Source organism: Tachyglossus aculeatus, unplaced genomic scaffold (assembly GCF_015852505.1).
Source record: "Tachyglossus aculeatus isolate mTacAcu1 unplaced genomic scaffold, mTacAcu1.pri scaffold_143_arrow_ctg1, whole genome shotgun sequence".
Lineage (NCBI taxonomy): Eukaryota > Metazoa > Chordata > Mammalia > Monotremata > Tachyglossidae > Tachyglossus > Tachyglossus aculeatus.
This window is the reverse complement of record NW_024044867.1, coordinates 277,580-305,194: the sequence shown is the minus strand read 5'-3', so window position 1 is coordinate 305,194 and position 27,615 is coordinate 277,580. Positions and strand designations below refer to the sequence as shown.

Genomic DNA, 27,615 nt, shown 5'->3' with positions numbered 1-27,615 from the left:
GAGGAGGAGGAGGGCAGGAGTAGGTGGAGGAGGGGAGCCACAGACAGGCAGATGAGGAGGGTCAGGACCAGGTGTAGGAGGAGGACTAGGACCAGGGATTTGGGGAAGGCCAGGATCAGGTGCAGAAAGAGGACGAGGACCAAGTGAAAGAGGAATAATTGAACCAGGGGGTGTAGGTGGGCCAGGACCAAGTTGAGGAAGAGAGTCAGGACCAGGAGGAGGAGGATGGCTATACTCAGGCACAGCAGGAGGACCAGGACCAGGGGGAGGAGATGTGCTAGGACCAGGAGGAGGAGGAGGAGCAGGGCTAAAACCAGACACAGGTGAAGGCCCAGGGCCGGGTCAGAGATGGGGGCGTTTGAAAGAAGATCAAGGTCAGGCGCAGGAAAAGGACCAGGACCGGGGGGAAGAGAAGGGTCAGGAACAGACTGCAGAGGGGTGGCAGGAACAGCCAGAGGAGGTATTAGTAGACGAGACAGAGGAGGAGGGCCAGGGCCAGGCAGAGGAGAAGGGCCAGGACTATTTGGAGGATGAGGTTTTGGACCAGGACAAGAAGGAGGGCCAGGACCGGGGGAAGAGGTGGAAAATGGACGAGGCCTGGGAGTAGGGTCAGGTCTGGGTAGAGGAGGAAGGCAAAGATTTCACGGGGGAGGAGGGACAGGAACAGGGAGAAGAGGAGGGTCAATACCGGACAGAGGAGGAAGTAGGAGGACCAAGACCAGGTGGAAGAGAAGAAAGACCAGAACCAGGCCAAGAAGAAGGGCCAGGACCAGGCAGAAGAGAAGGGCCATATTAGGCAGAGGAGGAAGGCCAAGACCAGGCACCAGAGGAGGGCCTAGACGGACGGAGCATGAGAGCCGGGACCAGTCAGTGTAGAAGGACCAAAGCCAGGTGGAGGATGGGGACTGTGGAGGGTCGGGGGGACTGCGGAGGGTAGGGAGACTCACTTTGTGCACTGTCGGGTGTTCATCCTATAGTGGAGCAAGACCCGGAGGAGGCAGCAGACCAGGTCCTACTGCAGGTAGGCTTCTTCCTCAGTCACCCAACTGCCTGCCACGGCTGCTAGGAACTCCAGGACTGCGACCCGCACTTGGGAGCCTAGGCTGGACTGTGTGGGAGGAGCAGGAGATGGGATGGGGGCTTCTGGCACCGTGCTGGGTCCTGGGGACCCCAGGCAGGCTCAACCGGGAGAGAGGGGTCTGTGTGGTGAGAGTAGGGAGCAAGGGCAGCGCCAGCAGAAGGGAAGCTGCGCCGGGGTGGGGGGAAACCCCGTGGCTCTTTGTGGGGATTTCATTATAGAGAAGGACAGCCAATGCCACGAGCTCAGGGAGAGCGGCCCCTTCTGGGCACTGGCACAGCCGGTGCAGATTCAGGGAAGGTTCAGAAGGAGAAAGAGCACCTGGATTAGGCCACAGCTGTGGGCTGGGATATGCGATCGTCCCGGTTCCCATCGATGTGGAGCAGGAATGGTGGCCATGCGGACATTGTTTATTCCCAATCCCTCACGTAATCCTCCACTGTAGGGCAGCTCATATCCACATGCAGTAAAACGCTTAGCATCCTTGGGAATGGATGTCTTCCCTCTCCGCGAACCTGGGTGCCTGAATTTTCCTTGCTTGCCTTGTAATTCTGTTTTCTTTTGTCCTATTTGTTCTACGGTGCTGTTGTGGTATCCAGTGTTGAGGCCCGGAAGAGAAAATCCTCGCTCTTTGAGCTTAGTCATTGGAAAGGTGCTATGGATGGAGTGTAGGGGGGGAACCACGGAAGAATAGCATAGAAGGAGGAAATGGGATGCCCCCGTGCCTGTCCAGATATGGCAGATTTGGCATTAGTCGTAGGGTACTCAAGAGCCCACTGGTCCACGGGATGGGATGTCAGCCTAGGAATGCAGGCATCGGCTTTGCGCAAGAAAATATATGAGGAGGACTTTGCCAACTTCACTGAGCATGTCGTCTGTGCAGCTGACACTAGATTTACCCTCCAAAACCAGATGGCCAACGTAGGGGAGACCTGGTCCCACGTGTCTATGGGAATCGGGAAAGCCCGAATAGACTCCGAGAGACTGGAAGTAATTTGGGCGTTCCTTTCCTCACATTTCCTCAATGTGGCCTCCCACATTGGCCCTGGATTATTTTAACATTCCTCGCTCATGTCATGGCTGAAATGGTCTTGTGCTCTCTTGGTCTCCAGCTTTCTCTGTACCTGATTTCCCGCTGCTGCTCCCCGAAGATTCCCTGAAACCGCTCAGCCTAGAGTAACACTGGACCTGGTCGGTCGGACAACCGTGACTACAGGCTGGAGTGTGAGACCGGCCGGAGCTGCTTTCAGAGTCGCCTGACCAGAGCCAGCCCAACCGACTCCATTTTGGAAAGGCCTCCCTTCTCCTCTGTTATCTGGGAATTGTTCCATGCTCAACGTTGTTTATGTATGGGTAACAAAGACTTATAGTTAGAGGCCACACAATGCAGATATGGCTCAAGATTGCACTTCACAGGGACTAAACATCTCACCCAAATTCCGTGATAAATTCCCCGCCTGCCATATCCACGAAAACACGTTTCTATGTAGAGTAGGGTCCATGAAGAATAATCTCGATGTTATGTGTTACAGGCAGATCATCTTTTCCAAACATGGCGGTGATATTGAGTTGCTGACCAGGTCAGTCAGGCGAATACTAATGCCCAGCGGCCACTTCCACGCCCACCCCCATTAAAGCCATGTGCACCTGAGCTACCTCCTGCTCCTTGTAAATGGGACGGGGAACTAGGACAACCCAGACTGTGCTTGGCTTACCCGGGGACGCCTCGGCTGAGGCTTTGTAAAGGACCGCCCCACAGTACTAGAGAGGAAAGGGCATTCGACCACCTGTGCACCTGAGATAGAGGTTGAGGCACGTATATCTGAAAGTCAACTTCTTATCATCTTCCTTCAGCATTTAAAGACAATGAAATACATGACTCTTCCTTGTGGTATTTCTGATCTCATTTCTTTCATGTCACCAAAGATAAATTCATACAGCATCAATGACAACATCACAGTTTAGAAAGAGAATCAAGCCCAGTGTCAAAAATAATACAGCCACTCACTTCAATCCACCTTCTTCTGCCCTTCGTTCGAATGACAAACCTGTACGGGGTCAAGGATTCCCTGTCCTCAACTTCTAATTTAAAAGCAAGAGTCTCGAGGTACATTCACCAAACAAACTCAGGATGACAAGAAGTATAATTTCTGATCGGCAAACTGTCAGTTGGGAACCATTTCACTTTGGGAAGACTTGATACTGTTGATTGACATTTTTATTGGATGAAAGTTCAGTACAACCTCACAAAAAACCAAGATTTGTTTTTCAAATAGGTTAATAGAAAAGTTTGTGGTCAAATTCCAGGATTGGGTAAATTTAGAAGACAGCTTCAAATCAATGTCTGCTTTCAGCACGGGGCCCACAGTTCCCATATAAGGTCAAGATTTCAACCCCAAAGCCTTGCTTCTTGTATTTATTTTCCCTTCATTTCCTCTGCATTTTTCACAGCCTGTATTGTCAAAGAATTCTCTGAGTCCTTGGTCCACTCTATGTTCGGTTCAGTGTGAGAAGGAGAAGGAGGAGGAGGGGATTTACAGTCTGTCTCTGGGAGAAAGTTAGAAATCCATTACAACCAACCCAAGTCATTGCTGGTTGAAGTTAGGACAGAGGTAGAAGACCCTGTGCCATTTGTAATGATGTGGGTCTCAGCAGAAGCATGAGCATTATCTCACCCCTGAGAGGGATCTGTCCATTTGGGCTGACTACTGTGTTAGCCATAGACCATAGAAAACTGACAGTGTTTGCTGCAACTTTGTGCTAATACTTCCACTGGGGTGGTGGGGGATAGAGAATTTCTCAATTTGCTACTCCTTTTTTTTGATGGCATTTGTTAATCACTTACTATGTGCAGAGCACTGTTCTAAGCGCTGGGGGGATACATGGTGATCAAATTGTCCCATGTGGGGCTCACAGTCTTAATCCACATTTTAGAGATGAGGTAACTGAGACTCGGAGAAGTTAAGTTACTTGCCCAAGGTCACCCAGCAGACATGTGGCAGAGTCGGGATTCGAACCCATGACCTCTGACTCCAAAGCCCGTGCTCGTTCCACTGAGCCACGCTGCTTCTTCTACTCTTTGCATTAAATGCTTCCTTCGTGGGAAGAATTCCTGGGACACAGTTTCCTGATCAGTTGTTTACATTTTGCTTCCCTAAAATATGCAGGGATTTTTAATTACTTACCCAGGCTGGATTTGATCTGTGGATCTTTTCTCCTGCTTCTAGAGGAAAGTATGGCAGATCTAGTGGTGGTGGTGATGGTGGTGGGGGATGGGGGCAGGAGTTGCTATTGGGGGGTGGGTGTATATGTATCAGAAAGAGAGAGAGAGAGAGAGAGAGAGAGAGAGAGAGAGATTTCTCAGTCATTATTCTCAGAGCAGGTTGTAACAGTCTACTTGACTTTAACTGAAACTGAAACAATTTCAGATGTGACAAATCAGCACATACATGAAGTCACTGATCGTTAGTCATAGCTAGGATTTTCTGGGAACATGGTATAACCGTGCAACTCCATAGGCCTTTCTCTCCCTTTAGAATGAGATCCAACTCTCAGCAGATTATCAGCCTGATCCTACCTCCTGATCATGAAAACACCCTCTCTGTACGGACCTGGAACATCACAAGAATCAGAAACAGTATTTAGAATAGCTCCTGAAACTGAAAACCTAAACCAGCTTCACCAAGAATCCCCAATCTCAAGTTATCCAAAGAAGGTTCGGTATCTCAACGTCCTAGAGAAAGATCCTGAAAAATGATACCAGTGTCATTGGTATTTATTTTGTTCCTTAAAGAAAGGGGTTTAACAAAAAGTATTTACATCATTTTGGGGGTTCTCCATACATTTTGACATAAGGAAAATAAAAAGGATGCTTTGTCACACTCACATGGTACTGTGCAGTGGTAGGTGTTGGCCTCTATGATTTCCTGAAGCCCTTGATCCACCAATCCTTTCTGAAATTATAAATTCAAGTAATAACAGAGATCCCTATCAACAATTCCTCCTGGAAGAGAACCATTGTACATTCTAAATGCAGGAGATCCACTGATAGGAAAATGATATTCAGTTTCCCTATTCTTTTGACAACCCAATTGACTTAGAAGTATTTTATGAAACTACAAGCTTTGAAACTCTCTGCCTGTAACAAATCCCTGCTAGGTGGGAAACTCCTTGAAAGAAGGTATTTTTTAAAATCTTATGATATTTGATAAATTCATTTATTAATTTGTCTCTCCACCCAGAATGACTCTTACACAAAGTTGTACAGATATTCCTCTGGCATAATTAAACCAACCGCTTGACAAGACAGTGGGAAACAAGTGAGAAAAGGTAAAACTTATTACTCTCTATAGGTGCATATATATTATATCCATAATTGTCGTATTTCATAGTTCTTCAGTTTCAAAGGAATTTTCCTTGTCGAAAATAATGCAAAGTACTTCATTCTTTCGCTCCAGTTAGTGTACTAAAAGCCCGTGTTATATTTGAAACTATAATCCAATACGCATGGTGGTTTCACAACGGAAAGTAACATCTAAACTTCTGAGTTCATTACGCTAAATTACTGTCTTGCAGGCTTCCACTCTGAAAGCTTTAGCCATTAGATTGTAATCTGCTCAAGGACAGGGGCCACGACTTGTATTGCTACTGTATTTTTCCAAGTGTCTAGTGCAGTGGTCTATTCGTTGTAATTCTTCAAAAAATCTTGTGGGTGATGAAGATTTAGACAACTCCATTATTACACTCCAGCAAGTATTCCTTTATTAGTTTTTTTTTTTGGTAACAAGTGATCAATGATTGGTGGTCCATGGAACCACATTTGTTCCCTTATTTCAGTTGATCCTTCTTATATGCGGAAAAACAGAAAATTCTGCAAACTTTTTCCCTTCGTCAGGGTTTTCAGATTTCCTATGGCATGTTATGGATGGCATAGTGGACAGAGTGCAGGACTGGGAGTCAGAAGGTCATGGGTTCTTATCCCAGCTCCGATACTTGTCTGCTGTGTGATCTTGGGCAAGTCACATCACTTCTCTGTGCCTCAGTTACCTCATCTGTAAAATGGGGATCGAAATTGTGAGCCCCACTTGGGATAGGGGTTGTGTCCAACCCAATTTGCTTGTATCCATCCCAGAGCTTAGTAGAGTGCCTGGCATGTAGTAAGTGCTTAACAAATATTGTAACTATTATTATTATAATACCATCTGTTATCTTCCTTTTCAGAAGTCACTGTTTCCCACTATTGTATTTCAAACTGGGATGCCAGAATACCTCACCAGGTACCAGCACCGGCTCTTCTCCGTGGCATCGAAGAGCCTTCATTCCAGCCTGCTTTCCACCTCCCGGGGGCAAAGACGAAAGCAAATGTCCCATGAGGACTCCGCAGAATCCCAGGAAGACTGACAAGGGTTGTGGGGAGGGGGCTGCCGTATCAGATGCTGTGGCTACTGATGGGCTGTATACTCTTAGCTACGTGTAACCTGAAATCCTGCTCCTCTCGACCCAGTACTTTAATGAATTCTGTTTATATTTGGTTAATTTGTTCTCATCTTGTATGCTCCTTTTGAGTTGTCTTTTATGGCTTCTACTATGCCTGTGGCAATGTCTAATTCCAACCTCTGTATCTCTTTCCAGAACTTAAGTTTATTAAGTGCTTAATAAACTTGTTGTGGGCAAGGAATGTGTATCTTGATTGTTATCTTGTACTCTCCCAAGTGCCTAGTACAGTGCCTTGCACACACTAAGAGCTCAGTAAATATGACTAAATGAATGAGTGAACGAATACTATTGCTACTACTACTATTGATGCTTTGTAAGCATTCTCTGTCATTACTCCAATAGCCCGGTGCTTTCTTTGACAGTAGGGCTTCATGTCCTGATGTTGTTAAATGATGAGGCACTGATATTACTTCTAGGCTATCAACTATATCCAATTACAAACCCCAGTTTACATTTACAGAGTAATTCCAGCTTTAATCGCAGTCAGCTTCATGCATAGAAACATCCATACGTTGAGTATAATGCTATCGAGAAATCCTGGCTGGAGAGTGGAACCGTGCACCCCTCTGTGATTGGTCACGGGCAGTCATTATAGGCCCCAATCTTCACTGTGATCCATCGTTTGTCAGAGAGCTTGTCTACCTACTCTGTTGCTTTGTACTTTCCCAAGCTCTTAGAATGGGGCTCTGCACATGTAAGTGCTGCATAAATGTGACTGATTGAGTGACAGTAATTGTAGTTGAAGCAGCGTGGCATAGTGGAAGGAGCAAGTGCCTGTGAGCCAGAATTCGTGGGTTCTAATCCCGGCTCTGCCATTGATCAGCTGTGTGACTTTGGACAAATCACTTGAATTCTTTGTGCCTTTGTTACCTCATCTGTAAAATGGGAATTAAGACTGTGAGCCCCACGTGGGACAACCAACTACCTTGTATGTACTCCAGTGCTTTGAACAGTGCTTGGCACATGGTAAGTGCTTAACAAATGCCATCATTAGTGGTAGTTGTTGTGGAGATCAATCATCATGTGCTGAGCTCCATGGGCAGGTCCTGTGCCTACCCTGTGAGCAAGGGTCCCTGCCCCTCCCCCTTACCCCACGATCTCACTTTCATCACGTGACCTCATAGAACCCTGACAACCTCACCGTATAAAACCCTAGAAAATGGGCAACCCCCAGATCTACCTCTCCTTTCTCTGTGAGGAATCTGAGAGGGCAGCCACCATGGCAAATTCTCTGTTAAGATTTGTTCTAAAGGAATCTCCGAGTTTCTCCCTTGACCACCTGTCAGGTAGGGTCTCTCTAGAGGCTTTTGGAATTTGTTTCTCTAGATAGCTGGTCCACACCTGGGTGGTTATATTTTCCTGTCAGAAGGTGGCGCTCCCGTGGGTCCCTTACCCCCTGATGAAGTAGGAAATGTTCCTATCGCTGAGGAGTCCAAGAGACGACCGGGGGGAAGGGGGTCTGTTAAACATTTCCACACAGTCCTGGGCCCTAAACCACTGCTCAGCTCGAATCCATTCGGGGCGCTTTGGAGCTACGAACAGACGCACACACATACACAGTCAGAACGCCCTCGCTGATATGCTTCCACTCCAGTTGCAGCTAGGTTTGGGGATGGATGGGGAGCGTTCAGATGACTCAGTGCCAAGCTGACCTGGGGATGGACGTCCGTTTCTGTTTCCTCTACAGGGCTTCAAGCTCTCCATAGCAGGTGATACCAGCTGTGGCCCAGCAAGGAGTGGAGTGGGGACCGCAATGGCTCGGGGAGTTCTGCACCCAAATTGGAGGGTAACGTTGCTTTGGGGACCCTCCACTGGCACAAATCACTCAAGTTAGGGCATTGCCACCCGCTCCTACCGTTCCCAAAGCCAGGTGAAGGTGGAGAAGGGAGAGGAGGATGGGCCCCATCTATAAAAGGTTAAGAGGCCCCCAAAGCAGCGGCAGGAGCCAAGCAAGATGACACTTCTAGGCCGCAGGGCTTCTTTCCTTGCCAGGGTGGCCCGAGTCATCCACTGCTATAGGGTCTCAGAGGTGGTCCGGTGCCTCCAGGTCGTAGCAGTGCACGTCTCAGCGCTAGTTCCAGCGCCACCCACACCTCCCGGCCCAGGAAGCGGCCCTATGACTTGGAGACCAGAGGGGAGACACAGGAAGATGGGCCGCCTAGAAAAATGGGCAAGAGGCCTGGAAGGCGACATCTGGAGCTGTTGAGGATGACCAAGCTGGGGCACTGGGCCTCCTTCATAACATGGTTAGTAAGGGGGTTCTGGTGTTACAGGTCCTCAGATTTGGTCGGGCGCCCCCAGCCCGTGGCCATGCCAGTGTGTGTGCCAGTGCCCGTGCCACCGGCCCCTCCCCGGTCCAGAAAGCGGCCCCATTCCACGGTGGCTCCTGAGAAAGGGGAGGACGATGGGTCACCATCAAAGAAATGGAGGATCAGTGACATGGAGGGTCCAGCCACTGGTCAGGTGAGGGCAGCGGGAGAAGAGGCCCACGGCAGCGGCGGCTGCCTCATCAGCACCACCCAGAGCCACGCTACCTTGCACGGACACGGCCGACCCTACCCCGATACATCTCGCTGGAATGAAACAGGACAGGAAAGAGAGCTTACCCCCGGGTCCAACGACGATATTGCCCAGTGATTCCCCAAAGCAGACTGGCGGGGGGACACCACGCTGGCCGGCCCAATACAACCACCGGCCCGGTGGTACCATCACCGTGCCACCCTCCCCTGCACCTTCTCCGGGCAGGCGGCAACGTCCTCATACCACCCTCCTGACTCCTCCTCTGACCAGCTGACACCGTGATCGTGCCACCCTTCTTGATACCACTTCCAGGCTGCCAGACCCATCTTTGTGACTCCTCCCTGACACCTCCTTTGGGTCTCTGGCACCGTCATCATGTCATCCTTCTCGACACAAATTCCGGGCCACGGGACCATCACGGTGCCACCCTCACTGACACTGCCTCTGGGTCACCAGCATTGTCCACCGTGCCATCTTCTGTCGGTGCCACTACCGGGCTGCTGACATTGTGATCCTGCCATCTTCTCCGATACCTACTCTGGTCAGCCAGTAACGTCACTGTGTCAGCCTCAATGCCACACCTCTGGGTCGCCAGAACAGTCATCGTGCCACCCTACCTGACACCACATCTGGCTCATTGGCATTGTCACCGTGCCACCTTCCACCACCACCACCGGCCTGGCATCTGTGGCACTATCCCAGTTCCAGCCTCCCCAATGCTTCCTCTGGGAAGCCAGCACAGTCACCGTGCCTCCCTCCCTGACAGCCACCCCATCACTGTGCCACTGTGCCACCTTCCTTGATGCCTTCTCTGAGCAACCAAAAACATCATAGTATCACCCTTCTCGACACCACCTGAGGCTGTCGACACCATCATCGATAAACCTTCCATAACAGCTCCTCTGGGACCCCGGCACCATCATCCTGCCACCTTCCCTGCATCGCCCCTGGGTCACTGGCAATGTCACCATGACACCCACCCCTGACACTATCACCAGGCCATTGACATTGTCATCGTGCCACCTTCCCTGAAACCTTTTATAGTCAGCCGGCCCTGTCAACAACGAGCCACCCTGACAACTCCTCGGAGCCACGGACTAAGTCAATCTGCAACCCTTCCACACATGTCCTCTGGACCACTGGCACTGTCATCGTGACACTCTACCCGACACCTCATGTGCCACCTTTCTCGACACCACCTCTGGGCCACCGGCGCAGTCATTGTGCTACCATCCAGGCCAGAAGGCACCATCATTGTGCCACTCTCCCTGATCCCACATCCAGGTAACTGGCATCGTCATTGTGCCATTCTTCTCGCCACCACCTCCAAGCCACCAGCACTGTCATCGCGCCACTTTCCTTGACAGCTCCTATGAGCCACCGACACCATCATCGTGTCACCCTGACCGACACCACCTATAGGCAGTTGGCACAGTCACTATGCCCCCCTACACGAAACTTCTGGGCCATTGGCACAGTCATTTTGCCACCCTTATTGAAACAACTTCCGGGCTGTTGGCATTGTTATCGTGCCAACCTCTCTGACACCACCTCTGGATCACCATGCCACCCTCCGCTGACACCACCACCAGGCCACTAGCACTGTCATCGTAACCCCCCCTCCGCCCCCGACACCTCCTCAGGGCAGCTGGCCCTGTCACGGTGCCACCTTCCTGATCCCTCCTCCAAGCTACTGGTACAGTCTCCATGTTACCCTCCCTGACACTCCTCTGGGCTGCCCCAAGATTCAGCATACCAGCCAACTCTACGCCTCTTCTGGGCCAGTTGTGCCACCTGCTATCACACCTCCGCTGGGGCACCGCATCCTGTCATCCCAACTCCTCAGCCCTGTCACCTCCGCCTCCCACACCGACACCACTGGGCCGCTAGCCCCACTGGCCTTACCTCCTCTGCTGGGCCACCACACGAGAGACGCCTGGGCATCTCAGCTGGGCCAACGCACCAGCCGACCTGACACCTCCTCCTGGGCCACTGCTGTCAATAACCCCCGACACCTCCACGGCCAACAGACCAGCCATCCTGACCCCTCCTGCTGAGCCACTACTGCCTCCCACCCTGACTCCTCTGGGCCAACGCACCTGCCACCCCAAAACCTCAGGTGGGCCACCACTGCTACCCACCTTGACACCACAGGCGGGCCACCACACCAGCCGATGGACAACTCTGCTGGGACAGTGGTGCCACCTGATCAAACACCCCTGACAGACCACCGCGGCCACCCCCTGGACACCTTTTCTGGGCCACTGCACCAACCGCCATGATGCTTCCACTGGGTCACCCCCACCATCTGCCCTGACATCTCCGCTGGGCTACCACCATCACCCATCCTGACATCTCCACCAGGACACCACATCTGCCCTGCCGACACCTCTGCCAGGCCACTTCTCAAGCCACCCCAAGACCCTGAATTTGGCATTGAGTTTGGCCGATTCAGAAGGGTCCAGTGCGTTTCACAGATGTACTAACTGCCCGACAAACCACTGGTCATCTGTCACCTCTTCTCATCTCACCATCTCCTCTTGAATGTCCAGGTTTAGTCATGGATGCCTATTACAGAGAAAAACTTAGAACCCCATTATTATTGATAGTATTATAATTATTATTATTGTTATTGTTATTACTATTATGATGATTATTATTATTCTGTGCCATCGAGTCTTTTGCGATTCATAGTACTCCATGGATATACTTTCTCCAGAACGTCCTGTCCTCTGCCTTAATCTGCAAAATTTCTAACGGTTCTTCCATTATTGTTGCTTTGGTCCCTATATAGCTGCCTATCTACCTCTTCTACGTTTTTCCTGGACTTTTCCTAGCATTAGTGTCTTCTCCAGAAAACCAGTCCTCCTAATTGCATGTCAAAAATAAGCTAATGTATGTCGAGACTTTTGGCCCTGAAAAGACCACGTGGGTTTAATTTGCTTGGTTTTCAGGCAATCCATGGTATTTGCAAAAGCCTTCTCCAATACTGCATTTCCAAAGAATCGAAGTTCTTTCTATCCTGTCTTTTCACTGTCCAGCTTTCAGATCCATACATTGTCACTAGGAATACCATAGAGTTTAATCATTTGTGTTTTTGTGGCAATTGGTACATCAGTGCAGCACATTTCATGTCTTTTCTGGGCTCTTCACAGTAACTCTTCCTATCATGAATCTTTGGCGTTTTGCTTGGCTACTAGTTCCTTTATTATTGATTATCCATCCCAAGAGAGAAAAAATTGTCAACTATTTCAAACTTCTCTCCGTCTAGGACTAAAGTGTTAAAACTTTCAGTTGCCATGATCTCTGTTTTCTTGACAATGAAATATAGGCCCATCTTTTTGCTCTGTTTCTTAATTTTTAATATTAAGCCTTTCAAGTCTTCTTCACTTTCTGCTAGTAGGGTTATATCATCAGCATAACGAAGCTTGTTTGTATTCCTCCCTCCAAACTTTACTCCCCCTTTGTCTTCATCGAGTCCGACTTCTCTCATTAGGTATTCTTTGTAAAGGATGAGCAGATAAGGCAATAAGATACATCCTTGACATACAACCTTGCTCATGGAAAACCAAACTGTTTCTCCCTATTCTGTTCTTCTTGTAGCCACCTGTCTGTCATACAGAGAAGCAGCGTGGCTCAGAGGAAAGAGCACGGGCTTTGGAGTCATAGGTCATGGGTTCAAATCCCGGCTCTGCCAACTGTCAGCTGTTTGACTTTGGGCAAGTCACTTAACTTCTCTGTGCCTCAGTTACCTCATCTGTATAATGGGGATTAAGACTGTGAGCCCCCCACGGGACAACCTGATCACCTTGTAACCTCTCCAGTGCTTAGGAATAGTGCTCTTGTCTGCCCATTTTTGTTACTGACTTCCATTTCTTTCCATATGCTGTTATAATATTCCTCTTTGTCCTTACTGGCAGCATGCTGGACTTCTCTGTTCAGTTCATTAACCAGGTTCTTTTTTCCTCTGATTTTTTGCTTCCTTTCCTTTCTTGGCTACTTCCTAAGTAACGTTTGACATCCATTTTACCATTTTCTTCTTCCTAACCATTTGTAATACTGTGTCACTTTCTTGCTTGATGACATTTTTAATCTCCATCCACATTTCCTCTGGTTCCTTGTCTGTGAGATTAAGCGCATCAAATATGTTTTTTTACATGATTCTGTTGCCAAACTGTACTTTCCAAGCAGTTCTTACAGTGCTCTGCACACAGTAAGCTCTCAATAAATACGATTGAATGAATGAATGATCCTTAAATACAGGGGGAATATTCGTCAGTTCAGATTGGGACACCTATAAAGCATGATTGATCTTCCTAAGTTTTAGACTGGGTTTACACATTGACAGCTCGTGATCTGTTCCTCAGTCAGCCCCAGGTCATGGTTTTGATGCCAAAATAGAACTTCTCCATCTCTTTCTACAAATAATATAGTCTATTTGATTTCTATATAGTCCATCTGGTGAAGTCCATGTCGTCGTTTAGGTTGGAACACGAAGGTGTTGGCAATACAAAAGTCATTTGATTCATAGAAATCATAAGTGGGTCCCCAGCTTGATTCCTATTTCCAAGACCATATTTTCCAACAACTTTCACTTCCATTCCATTACCGACTTTTGCATTCCAATCCCCAGTGATAATCAACACATCGTGCTTGCAGCTTTTATCAAAATCTCTCTCTACTTCACTGTAAAACCTCTCTATTTCTTCTTGACCTGCATTTGTTATTGGGGCATTCACCTGAAGTATGGTCCTACTGAATGGTTTTCCTCTGAACCTAATAGATATCGATCGGTCATTGACAGCTTTATATCTAATAAGTGTCTTAGCAATTTTCTTTGTTTCAATTATTGTTATGACATTTCTTTTTTCAGCATGGGCAGAGTAATGTATAATGTGCTCATTCGATTGGAAATGCCCAATACCAGTCCATTTCAGTTTGCTTATTCCTATGATGTCAACCTTCAATCGGTTCATTTCATTCTTGACTATTTCCAACTTACCCTGGTTCATATACATTCCATGATGCAATAATAAGAGCATCTTTACAGCTTCAGATACTCATTTCTTGTGTGGCAATGTCAACGACCAGGTGTTCCAAAGGCTTTAGTCTGGACACGTCATAAACACCCATGATACTCTGAGACATCAACTGCTCTTCCCCAGCAGCTCATTGAGCTCACCTCATCCAGGGGATCTTCCCTGACAGAGCCCTTCCTTTTACTCTCCTTCTCCTCTCCTCCCTATCACCCCCTACCTCCCTCTGCTCTACCACCTTCCCCTCCCCACGCACTTGTGTATATTTGTACGTATTTATTACTCTATTCATTTTATTAATGGTGTGTATATAGCTATAATTCTATTTATTCTGATGGTATTGACACCTGTCTACTTGTTTTGTTTTCTTGTCTGTCGCCCCCTTCTAGACTGTGAGCCCGTAGTTGTGTAGGAACTGCCTCTATAGGTTGCCGATTTGTACTTCCCAAGTGCTTAGTACAGTGCTCTGCACACAGTAAGCGCTCAATAAATACGATTGAATGAATGAATTAATAAATCAGTGCCTACCAACCTGAGGGCCTCATCTCCCAGCACTATATAATAATAATAATGATGGCATTTATTAGGCGCTTACTGTGTGCAAAGCACTATTCTAAGAGCTGGGGAGGTAACAAAGTGATCGGGTGGTCCCACGGGTGCTCACAGTCTTAAACCCCATTTTACAGATGAGGTACCAGAGGCACAGAGAAGTTAAGTGACTTGCCCAAAGTCACACAGCTGACAATTGGCAGAGCTGGGATTTGAACCCATGACCTCTGACTCCAAAGCCCGGGCTCTTTCTACTGATACATGCTGCTTCTCTGCTTCTCCGATATCTGTAATCATTCTGGTATATGTATCCATAGAGTTTTCTTGGTAAAAATGCAGAAGTGGTTTACTGTTGCCTCCCTCCTCTCGGTGAAAACTCGAGTCTCTGCATTGTCCTTGATCAACATTTTGACCATTTGATCACCTGCCTTTGACTATTTCCTATAGCATTGTTGCCCAACACAGGTGAATCAGCTTTGTCTGATGCTTCCGTTTAGACCCTTCCATTATGGGTAACCCAGCGAGAGTATCCCTCAATGGCATAGCTTTAAGCTTCACTGCATATGCAAACTCTTCTGCCACGGTAAGGCATTGATTCATAAGAGAGCTTCTTGCCATATCCAACAGCATAACCTATTTGTCCTCTACCTCTCATCTGCCTTAAACACTGACAACATTGACAACCACCTTCGCCTGGAAACATAAACCAGCCTAGGCTTCAGTGACACTGTCCTCTCCCGATTCTTCTCTTTTCTCTCTAGCCGCTTATTCTCAGGCTTATTCCTTTTCAGGTTCCTCCTTTGCCTCCCACCCCAAACTGTGGGGGTCCCTCAAGGTTCAGTTCTGGGTCCCCTTCTATTCTCTATCTACACTCACTCCCTTCGAGAACACATTCGCACCCATGGCTTCAACTACCACCTCTAAGATGCCCAAATCTACATCTCCAGTCCTGATCTCTCTCCCTCTCTGCAGTCTCGCATTTCCTCTTGGCTTCAGGACATCTCTATTTGATATTCTCCTGTCACCTCAAGCTGAACACGTTCAAAACAGAGCTCCTTATCTTCCCACCCAAACCCTGTCCTCCCCCTGACTGTCCCATCACTGTAGACAGTATCACCATCCTTCATGTCCCTCATTATCCTTTACTCCTCTCTCGTATTTCACCCCAATATTCAATCCATCGTTACATCATGTCAGTCCTACCTTCACAACATCACTAAAATATGCTCTGTCCTCTCCATCTAAACGTCTACTACATCAATCCAATCACTCATCCTAACAACCTGGATTACTGTATCAGCCTCCTTGCTGACCTCTCTTCTTCCTGTATCTCCCCACTCCTGTGCATATATCACTATGTTGCACCGATCATTCTTATACAAAGACCTTCAGGTCATATTTCCCCACTCCTCAAGAAACTCCAGTGGTTGCCCATCCACCTCCATATCGATCAAAAAGTCGTCACTACTGGCTTTAAAGCACTCAATCACCTTGTCCCCACCTACCCTACTCTCCCACTACAACCCAGCCCCAACACCTAGCTCCTCTAATGCTAACCTTTTCATTATATCTCGATCTCATTTATCTTGCCACCAACCCCTTGCCCATGTCCTCCCTCTGGCCTGGAATTCCCTCTCTCCCTCAGATCCAACAATTACTCTCTCCCCTTCAAAGCATTGTTGAAGGCACATCTCCTCTAAGAGGTCTTCCCTGACTAATCCCTCCTTTCTTCTTCTCCTATCCCCTTCTGCATTGCCCTGACTTGCTCCCTTTATTCATCCCTCCTCCCAGACCCAGAGCATTTATTTACATATCTATAATATATTTATTCCTATTAGTGCCTCTCTCCCGCTCTAGACTGTAAGTTTGTTGTGGGCAAGGAAAATGTGGATTAATGGTTAAATTGTATTGCCCATGCACCTAGTATGGTGCTTTACACAGGGTAAGTGCTCAATAAATACTACTGACTAATTGAGTGGGGGAAAGAGAGCCGAGGGGTGGAGAACAGAGAGCTGAGGGGTAGTGCTGCAGAGAGCATAGACCTGAGGGGCACATTTATTTATTTATTTATTTATTTATTTATGCAGAGCACTGTACCAAGTGCTTGGGATATTACAATGTAACAATAAAAAGACACATTCCCTGCCCACAACAAGCTTACAGTCTAGAAGGGGAGACAGACATTAGTTGAAATAAATAAACTACAGATACAGACATGAGTGCTGAGGGGCTGGGAGGGGGGAATGAATAAAGGGAGCAAGTCAGGGTGAAGCAGAAGGGAGTGGGAGAAGAAGAAAGGAGGGCTTAGTCAGGGAAGACATCTTCGAGGAGATAGAATGACCTACATCCATACCACCCTGTAAGAACCGTGTGATAACCAATTGCACCACTTCAGCTCCAGGAACCGCCAAGATGAGCATGGAAACTGGCTCTTCATCATCATCATCAATCGTATTTATTGAGCGCTTACTATGTGCAGAGCACTGTACTAAGCGCTTGGGAAGTACAAATTGGCAACATATAGAGACAGTCCCTACCCAACAGTGGGCTCACAGTCTAAAAGGGGGAGACAGAGAACAAAACCAAGCATACTAACAAACAAACATCTTCACCCTCACTCAGTCTCCTGAGCTGGACACCCTAGAGCCAATCACAAGCCGGAATAGGGTCCTCGGGAGCAGGCAGGAAAGGATGCTAAATTCAGCAACCAAGTTATTCTAGAATGGACAAGGAACCCCACAAATTCATTCATTCATTCATTCAGTTGTATTTACTGAGCACTTACTGTGCGCAGAGCACTGTACTAAGCGCTTGGGAAGTACAACCTGGCAGCATATAGAGACGGTCCCTACCCAACAGTGGGCTCACACTCTAGAAGGGGTACAAATATAATAATAGTAATAATAATAATAGTAATAATAATAGTAATATTAATAATAATGGCATTGATTAAGAGCTTACTATGTGCAGGTTACAAGGTGATCAGGTTGTCCCATGTGGGGCTCACAGTCTTAATTCCGATTTTACAGAAGAAGGAACTGAAGCACAGAGAAGTTAAGTGACTTGCCCAAAGTCACACAGCTGACAAGTGGCAGAGTTGGGATTTGAACCCATGACCTCTGACTCCAAAGCCCGTGCTCTTTCCATTGAGCCAAACTGCTCATCTGCCATCTGATCTATCTGATCTGCCTCTGAACAAGACTGCCCCTCCAAAAGACCTGCACAAAGAGAAACAAATCAGCATTCACCGTAGAGGAATGGTATCCAACATCTGGACACCCACCCACTGTCCCGCCTGTCAATGTGTTGTCACACCTGAAGAGGCAGGGGCCCGGATGTTCCACTATCCACCTTTACAGGTGGAACCGAGGACCTTTGGGCCCTTCCGATGTTCCAAGTTGCTTCGAGTTTAGCTGGGGCCCAGGGCCACCCTACTTTCTGGCCTGATCCTTGGGCAGTTGTAAGGGACTGGAAAGAGGACACGCTGTCTTCCTCGAAGGATTCTTAGCTAGTATTCTGTGGTCTGTTCCATCCTCCCTCACTTCTCAGGAACCCAGGGGCTTGGCTCCTGCCACCCCCTCACTGATCTCTTCTAGAAAAGGAATCCATGAAAACTCAGTCTGACAAGGCCGGCTTTTTTATTGATTGTTGGTAAAACAATTACTAGGTGTCAGGCACTGTACTAAGCAGTGGGAGAGATACAAGCTAATCAGTTTGGATATAGCCCAGGTCCCACCTGGGGCTCACAATGTTTATTTCAATTTTACAGATGTGGCAACTGGGGCCCAGAGAAGTGAATTTATTTGGCCAAGTTCACTCAGTAGAAAAATGGGAGAGCTGGCATCAGAACCCACACCGTCTGTCTCCCAGGCCCATGCTTTAAATATGAGGCCATGATGCTTCCCAAGGGAGAGATGGCGGCCAGGGATAAGCCTCTCTAATGTGGGAGAAATCACCCTGCCAAACAACTCAGGGGTGAGGGGTGAGGTCCCTTGCCATTATCTAGAAGGGTGATTCCACCTCCTCTCCCAAAGAAACGCTGCCCAGTTCCCTCATTCATTCATTCAATTGTATTTATTGAGCACATATTGTGTGCAGAGCACTGTACTAAGCACTTGAAAGATACAATTCTGCAACAGATAGAGACAATCCCTACCCAACAGTGGGATCACAGTCTAGGAGGGGGAGACACACAAGAAAACAGAACAAGTAGACAGGCATCGTTACCATCAAATTAGATAAATAGTATCTATTCTATTCTATTCTTGGCAGCCCCTGCTCCTCATATCTCCCCACATAGAGAAGGGAGGGAAAGAACCCTATCCTTCCTCTCCTGCTGTCATTTGGGCCCGCTATTCTAACCTGCATCCCTCCTTAAAACCCCACCCTCACTTCTACCTCCCTGCCATGGACCAAGTGTCAGAACCCCAGAGTCCAGTGGATCCTAGAGATCCTAACAGTGATTTAGAGATCCGAGAGACAGGGAGCCGAGATGCAGAGAGCAGAAAGCTGGGGTGCAAACAGCAGAGAACTGGTGGACAAAAAGCAGAAATTTGGGGCAAGATAGAAAAGAGCTGGGTATGGGAAGAGAGCAGAGAGCCTAGAGTGGGCAGGGAGCTTGAGGAAGAGTGGAGAGAGCCTGAGGGCAGAGGGCAGAGGGCAGACCACTTGGTGGCATGGGGCAGAAAGGCTGGTGAGGCAGAGAGCAGAGTGCTTGGGGGGGGCAAAGAGTGCAGCAGGGGCAGAGAGTAGAAAGGTGGGGAGCAGAGATCAGAGAGCTGGGGGGCAGAGACATGAGGTATGGGGCCAGAGAGCTGTAGGGGAATAGGGCAGGGAGCTGCGGGGTAGAGAGTTGGTGGGACAATGAGCCCGAGAGCTGGAAGTGGCGGGGGGCGGCGGGGGTTAGGGAGCTTAGTGACAGAGATCTGAGGAGTAGAGAGCTAGGGATCCAGAGAGCTGAGTGTCAGAGCGGTTGGGGGCAGAGATCAGAGAGCTGGATGCAGGGGGGGCAGAGCAGAAATTTGGGGGAGCAGAGAGCTGGGGCAAGGGGCAGGAAGCCAAGAGCTGGGTAAGGCAAGGGAGAGAGAACTAAAAGTCAGAGAGCACGGGGGAAAGAGCTGAAAGGCAGAGAACTGGGGGTAGAGAGAGCTGTGTGGAATAGAGAACTGTGGGTGGGGAATAGAAAGCTTGGGGGAAAGAGATGGGGGACAAAGAGTCTGGGAATAGGAAGCAGGGAGTGGGGTGAAAGCACAGAGCTGGGGGAGGGGGAAAAAAGCAGAACACTGGGGCCAAGAGCAGTAAGCACGGGGGCAGAGAGCCAGTTGGACAGGGAGCTGGGGGAGGAAATTGAGCTGATTTGCTGAGAGCTTGGGGGAGCAGGGAGTGAGGGACAAAGAGTAGAGAGATAGGGGTAAGACAGCAGATAGCTGAAGAACAGACTGCAGAGAACCGGGGGACGCAGAGCAGAGAGCTTGGGGTTGGAGAGCTGAGAACTGGGGGTCAGGGCAGAGAGCTTATGGAAGATAGCAGTGGTCCAGGGGGCAGAGAGCCTGTGGTAGAGAGACCTAAAAGGCATGAGTCTGTGAGGCAGGGCTAGGGAGCAGAGAGCAGACTTGCGAAGAGCAGGCAAGAAGAGAGCAGATTGGAAGAAAGCCGATAGCTCAGGGGGCAGAGAATTGAGGAGCAGAGGGCTGAGGGACATAGGATTGAGGGACAAAGAGGTGAAGAGCAGAGAGCCTAGAGCTGAGGGAAAGAGAGATAGTGGCAGGAAGCAAAGAGTTGTGGGACACAGAACTGGGGGGGGGGCGGTCTTAAGCAGGGGGAGCAGAAAGTGGGCGGGCAGAAACCAGTGGGCCAGAAAGTGGTGGGGGGGCTACAACTGGGGACTGCGAGTTGACGGGCAGGGAGATGAGTAGTAGAGAGCTAGGGATCCAAAGATCAGCGGGGCAGAGAGTCGGGGGCCGAGAGGAGAAGGCAGACGACAGGTTGAACAGAAAGGGGGGCAAGAATTAGGGGGACAGAGGTCAGGAGGGAAGACAGCTGAGGGGCAGATAGTGGCGTAGCAGATAGCAGAGGGACAGAGAGTAGAGGAGTAGAGGGCAAAGGGGCCGAGAGGCAGAAGGCTAGGGGGATAGACAGCCAGGGAGATAGAAAGTTGGAGGGATAGAAAGCTGGGTAATCAGAAAGCTGGGTATCAGAGAGCAGAGAGCTGGGGGCAGAAAGGAGAGAGCTGGGGGGCAAGAGGTGAGAGATATGGGGGGCAGAGAGCTAGGGGACAAAGAGCAGAGAATTGGGGATAGGGCAAAGAGCTGTTGGCTGAGAGTTGGGGTTAGGGAGCGGGTGGCAGAGAGTGCGTGGTAGAGAGCAGGCATCTGATGGGTAGAGAGCCCGGTTGCAAAGATCAGGGAGGGCAAAGAGAGCAGGGAGGCAGAGAAACAGGGCAGGGAGTCTAGGGGCAGAAGGGCATAGGGCAGTAAGCAGAAGGCCAGAGAAGAAAAGGGAAGAGAGCAAAAAGCAGAGAACAAAAGGGCAGAGGACTGAGGAACAGTGAAATGAAGCAATTGGAGGTGAGAGTTGAGGGGCAGAGGGTAGAGAGTTGAGTGGCAGGGAGCTGAAGTGAAGACACAGAGAGCTGAAGGTCAGAGGGAATAGAGTTGAGGGACAGAAAACTGAGGGGTGGAGCACAGGGAGGTGAGCTGAGGGGCAGAAATCAGGGGGACAGAGATTCAGAGAGCAGGTGATTAGAGAGCAGGGAGTCAGAGAACAAGGGCCAGAGATCAGAGGGGAAGAGATTCAAGGGGAAAAATTTGAGGGGCAGAGAACAGGAAGATACAGACCTTAAGGGAAAGAGATCTGAGGGCTGAGGGGCTGAGAGTCAAGAGCTGTGGGGGGGGGGGCGGGGCGGGGGGAAGGGCGGGGGGATAGGAAGCAGAGACTAAAGGGGCATGGAGCAGAGAACTGAGAGGCAGGGCAGGAAAGCAGGGGACAGAGAGAATGGGGTCAGGGAACTGAGGGGCAAGGACCAAGGGGAGCTGATAGCCGGTGGCAGAAAGCTGAGAGGTGCAAATCTGGGGATCCAGAGAGCTCGGGGCAGAAAGCATAGAACCGGGGGGCAGAGAGCTGGGTTTTAGAGTCTAGGGGGGCAGAAACTCTGGGGACAGAGACAAGGGGGGAAGAGACCAGGAGAGAAAATACCAGCGGGTAGAGAGGAGGGGGGCAGAATGCAGAATGGAAGAGTGCAGATGGGCATAGGGGCAGGGAGCCGAGAGCAAAGGGGCAGGCAGCCAAGAGCAGAGAGGAAGAGAGCTGATCGCAGGGTGGAAGTGGAAGGAAGGTAGAGAGCAGAGGTGAATGGAGCATTCATTCATTCATTCAAGCATATTTATTGAGCACTTACTGTGTGCAGAGCACTGTAATAAGCACTCGGAAAGTACAATTCATCTACAGAGAAAATCCGTACCCAACAACAGGCTCACAGTCTAGAAGGGGGGAGATAGACAGCAGAAAACAAAGGGGAAGAGAAAGGAGAGCTGAAGGGTAGGGGGAAGAGAGCTGAGGATCAGCAGGGCAGAGGGGCAGAAGAGTAGAAGGCTCAGAAGCAAAGGAGCGGAAAGCAGCTGGGTAGAAAGCAGGGGGCATTCATTCATTCATTCAATAGTATTTATTGAGCACTTACTGTGCGCAGAGCACTATACTAAGAGCTTGGACAGTACAACATCATCAACAACCCGTACCCAACAATAGGCTCACAGTCAAGAAGGGTGGAGACAGACAGCAAAAAGCAGAGGGGAGGAGAAAGGAGAGACGAAGGGTAGGGGGAAGAGAGCTGAGGGGCAGAGGGTCTGAGAAGCGAAGGAGCAGAAAGCAGAGGGGTAGAAAGTAGGGGGCATTCATTAATTCATTCAATAGTATTTACTGAGGGCTTACTGTGTGCAGAGCACTGTACTAAGCACTCGGAAAGTACTATTCGTCTACAGAGAAAATCCGTACCCAACACAGGCTCACAGTCTAGAAGGGGGGGAGGTACTTTTCATTCATTCAATCGTATTTATTGAGTGCTTACTGTGTGCAGAGCACTGTACTAAGCGCTTGGGAAGTACAAGTTGGCAACATAGAGAGACGGTCCCTACCCAACAGCGGGCTCACAGTCTAGAAGAGGGAGACAGAGAACAAAACAAAACATATTAACAAAATGAAATGAATAGAATAAATATGTACAAATAAAATAAAGAGTAATAAATCCATACAAACATATATATATATATATATATATATATACAGGTGCTGTGGGGAGGGGAAGGAGGTAAGTTGAGAGGGATGGGGAGGGGGAGGAGGGGGAGAGGAAGGAGGGGGTTGTAGTCCCAGTAGTCTGGGGGACAACTGCTCACACACTAGGCTATGGGACCCAAGGGCCCGGGCTTGGGAGTCAGAGGACGTGGGTTCTGATCCCGGCTCCGCCACTTGTCTGCTTGTGTGACTTTGGGCAAGCCACTTCACTTCTCTGGGCCTCAGTTACCTCATCTGGAAAATGGGGCTGAAGACTGGGAGCCCCATGTGGGATAACCTATTTTGTATCTACCCCAGCGGTTAGAACAGTGAGCTCTTCTTCTAGACTGTGAGCCCGCTGTTTGGTAGGGACCGTCTCTCTATGTTGCTAACTTGGGCTTCCCAAGCGCTTAGTACCGTGCTCTGCACACGGTAAGCGCTCAATAAATGCGATTGAATGAATGAACAGTGCTTGGCACATTGTAAGTGCTTAACAAATGCCATCATTATCATTATTAGTCCTGGCCTCCCCGGGGTCATGGGGCGGGGGGCCGGAAGGCATTTGTACATATTTATTCTATTTATTTTACTTTGTTAATATGTTTTGTTTTGTTGTCTGCCGCCCGCTTCTAGCCTGTGAGCCCCTTGTTGGGTAGGGACCGTCTCTATATGTTGCCAACTTATACTTCCCAAGCGCTTAGTCCAGTGCCCTGCACACAGTAAGCGCTCAATAAGTACGATTGAATGAATGAATGAATAGAAAGTGCTTAACAAATTCCATCATTATTATTATTATTGACATCAGTCTACTTGTTTTGTTGTTGTTGTCCATCTCCCCCTTCTAGCCTGTGAGCCCGCTGTTGGGTAGGGACCGTCTCTAGATGTTGCCGACTTGTATTTCCCAAGCGCTTAGTACAGTGCTCTGCGCACAGTAAGCGCTCAATAAATACGATTGAATGAATGAATGAAATGACATGGGGATCGTTTCCCCCTTCCCTGGCCCGTTACTGGCCCATTGCTTTCCCCTGTTGTTAAACCATGAGTGAGAGGGTGAGGCTGAGGAACTTGGAGTGGTTTGAAACCAGTTGATTCTTTCATTCATTCGGTCATATTTGTTGAGTATTTACTGTGTGTGGAGCACTGTACTAAGCACTTGGGAGAGTACCATACAACAATATAAAATATACACATTCCCTGCCCATAACGAGCTGCTTGGGGTGGGCTCCATCCGCTACCCACCGGTCACGCCCAGTTTACCCAGGGGCCTACAGAAAATGCCAAGTTCCTAGGCTGGGAATCAGTGCACACAATTCCTTTCCAGAAAGCCAATGGTCTCGGGAAAGGGTTTGGAACTGGGGCCTTTGCCACTGCCCGTTCCCTCGGGGAAGTCCAACAGAGAGAACGGGCGGTTGAGAATTTGCCCCGATGAGATTTCTGAATAATAATAATAATGATAACGGCATTTCTATGTGCAAAACACTGTTCTAAGCGCTGGAGAGGTTACAAGGTGATCAGGTTGTCCCCCGGGGGCCTCACAGTCTTTATCCCCATTTTCCAGATGAGGTCACTGAGGCCCAGAGAAGTGATGTGACTTGCCCAAAGTCATACAGCTGACAGCTGGTGGAGCCGGGATTTGAATCCATGACCTCTGACTCCAAAGCCTGGGCTCTTTCCACTGAGCCACGCTGCTTCTCTGTGTCAAGTTCCCCTTCCTGGGTGGGTCGCTTGCCTTCTAACGGGCCTCTAGCTAACCCGTTTTCACCCTAGTTACCTCTGACGTACCTCTTCTTCTTTTGACACAGTTCCGAGTGCTGTTTGCCAACTTGGTGGCCTTATTTTGGTACAACTACCTCGCCTCACTCCGGAAGTGAGGAGGCCACGGTAAGCGCTCAATAAATACGATTGATTGATTGATCCATCAGTGCCCTCCCTCTGGGCTCCCGTCTCGGGATCGCCCCAGGGAGGCTGAGAGCAGACTGCGGCTACCCGGAGAAAACAGACACCTGGCCAGTGGAATCGATCCCTTTGGGAATCTCCTTGAATCTGATCCAACTCATTGAACTTCACCGATTGATAGATGGGAAACGATAGACTGTGAATGATCTGTACTGTGATGACCTTGCTGTCGGCTTTTGAACGTCGCTGTCGCTAAACTTCCATTTTTCAAAAATGGGACTCAATCAGAATGGTAATAAACTACAGTGTAGCCTCTTCAAAGGCAAGTTTTATTTCTCTGCTGGAAAATAGCCGTCACCTTAGGGCTGTCCAGATAATAATAATAGTAATAATGATGGCATTTATTAAGCGCTTACTATGTGCAAAGCACTGTTCTAAGCGCTAGGGAAGTTACAAGGTGATCAGGTTGTCCTATGGGGGGCTTACAGTCTTCATCCCCGTTTTACAGAGAGGGAACTGAGGCCCAGAGAAGTGAAGTGACTTCATTCATTCATTCAATTGTATTTATTGAGCGCTTACTGTGTGCAGACCACTGTACTAAGCACTTTGGAAGTCCAAGTTGGCAACATATAGAGACGGTCCCTACCCAACAGTGGGCTCACAGTCTAGAAGGGAGAGACAGAGAGCAAAACAAGACATATTAACAAAATAAAATAAATAGAATAAATATGTACAAATAAAATAGAGTAATATGTACAAACATAAATACATATATACGTGGGGAGGGGAAGGAAGTAAGGCAGGAAGGAGGGGGAGAGGAAGGAAAGTCACACAGATGACAACTGGTGGAGCTGGGATTTGAACCCATGACCTCTGACTCCAAAGCCTGGGCTCTTTCCACTGAGCTATGCTGCTTTTCTCAAAGGACCACTTTCTCAAATCCCAGCCACAACAAGAAATCGAGTTGCGGGTCGAGATACCAAGCAGTCCCCTTCCCATCACCGAGAGGAGACTCGGGGACCCACTTTATTTAAGTCAGTTCCAGTTGTTACCGGGTCTGTGACTCGCCCATGCCTCTTCCGAGGCTGGAGGGGACAGAAGCCTTGTACATTCTTCCTAGCCCTGGCAGATTTATCGATTAGCCAATTAGGCCTAAGGTGGCAAATGTTAGGAGGCTCCAGATACCTGCACTGGATTTCAACATCTGGGGGACTACCTCTGGACAGACTTCTCAACTGCTACCACGTTAATTCATTCATTTAATCGTATTTACTGAGCGCTTACTGCGTGCAGAGCACTGTTCCAAGCGCTCGGGAAGTACAAGTCGGCAACATATAGACGGTCCCTACCCAAGGACGTGCTCACCGTCCAGAAGTCTAATCCAACCATTGATCCTAGCCCATCCTGACTGCTCTATCAGCCGCCTTGCTGATCTCCCTGCCTCCTGTCTCTCCCACTCCAGTCCCTACTTCACTCATTTTTCACTCCCTCAGCCCAGATCATTTTTCTACAAAAACCTTTGGTCCAGGTTTCTCCAGAACTTCCAGCGGTCACCCATCCACCTCCATATCAAACCGAAACGCCTTACCAGTAGCTTTAAGCCCTCAATCACCTCGCCCCCTCCTATCTAATCTCACTGATTCCCTAGTACAACTCACTCCGCTCCTCCAAAATCAACCTCCTCACCGGTCCGTGATGTCGTCTATCTTACCGCCAGTCCTCGCCCGGGTCCTGCCTCGGATCTGGAACTCCCTTACAGTGTTCTGCACACAGTAAGTGTTCACTGACTATGATGGATTGGTTGCTTTTCAGATCTCCCCAATTTGTGTCTCTGGTGGCTAAAGACAACAGTGTATATGACTGGCCTTCAGCCAAGGTAGCAGAGAAGCAGCGTGGCTCAGTGGAAAGAGCCCGGGCTTGGGAGTCAGAGGTCATGGGTTCAAATCCCAGCTCCGCCGCTTGTCAGCCGTGTGACATTGTGCAAGTCACTTCACTTCTCTGGGCCTCAGTTACTTCACCTGTAAAATGGGGATTGAGACTGTGAGCCCCCCCACCCCACCGGGACAACCTGATCACCTTGTAACCTCCCCAGTGGTTAGAACAGTGCTTCGCACATAGTAGTGCTTAATAAATGCCATCATCATTATTATTATTCCCAAAGAATGAATGAATAACTGCATCTCCTCTACTTCAGGAATGTGCTGTAATGCAGTAGCAAGGGTGGCACCCTTCCCTAGTCCCATTAGGTCATTTCATTCATTCATTCATTCATTCCATCGTATTTATTGAGCACTTACTGTATGCAGAGCACTGTACTAAGCGCTTGGGAAGTCCAAGTTGGCAACATCTAGAGATGGTCCCTACCCAATGGCGGGCTCACAATCTAGAAGGGGGAGATGGACAACAAAACAAAACATATTAACAAAATAAAATAAATAGAATAAATATGTACAAGTAAAATGAATAAATAGATTAATAATGGTACTTTCTAGGCGCTTAGTCCAGCGCTCTGCACCCAATCGGCGTTCAATAAACCCGACCGAATGAATGAATGAGAGGATGTTACGTCCCCTTTAAGGGCGGTGGGTCCGCCCGACACCACTTCCGGCTTGGGAAGCCCCGCCCCCTCGGCTTCCGGCAGCGCATGAACAAATTTGTCCCTGGACGCGCGCCGTCGGTGCTCCCGCCAGCGCGGGAACTTGCGCCCTAGGAAGGCCCGGCATTCCGCGTCCGGAAGCGCGTGAAGAAGTTTGTCTCTCGGCGCGCGCCGTCGGG

General features: G+C 49.0%; 1 pseudogene; it reads left to right on the top strand.

Moving 5' to 3' along the window:
- The window catches only part of LOC119923081, a 142,670-nt pseudogene that overhangs the window by 11,606 nt on the left and 103,449 nt on the right, over nt 1-27,615 (top strand).